Here is a 538-nt window from a genome sequence, read left to right on the forward strand (position 1 = left end):
TGGGGCCTCTCGCGGCGCCGACACTGCCCCAGGACCATGCCCCGGTTCCGGGCATGGTCCATAGCTACCCGCTGGCACCAGTGGCCACTTTCCCCCCACGCGAAATTTCACGCAGGGGAGAGGCCAGAGCCCCAGACCTCACGGGGCCTGCAAACACAGTGCGATTTTCACTTATTTTCCTGGGTTTTTCGGCCGCAGTTTGCACGGGCAGCCACCCAGGGACCACCCCCGGCCCGGATCCAACGAGCCCTCCGCCGGCGCCGGGCGACCCAGGGTCTGAGAGGTACCGCCCGTTTTGGCCCGAGAAAGAGCAGATCGACAAGCCGAAAAAAGTTGAGATTTTCGGCCGGGGGTCCGCCAGGGGGTCCCCGCGGACCTCTGGAGGCCATACAAACACTCAGCGCGATTTTTGATTTTTTTTTGAGAACCATGATTTTGGGGGTCTCCGCCGCCCCATCGCTACCCCAGGAAGGTGCCTCTTCCTGGGCATGGTCCCTACCTACCCGATGGTACAAGTGGCCACTCTCCCCCCATGCGA

Source organism: Gymnoscopelus braueri (genome assembly GCF_963280865.1).
Source record: "Gymnoscopelus braueri genome assembly, chromosome: 17".
Classification (NCBI taxonomy): Eukaryota; Metazoa; Chordata; class Actinopteri; order Myctophiformes; family Myctophidae; genus Gymnoscopelus; species Gymnoscopelus braueri.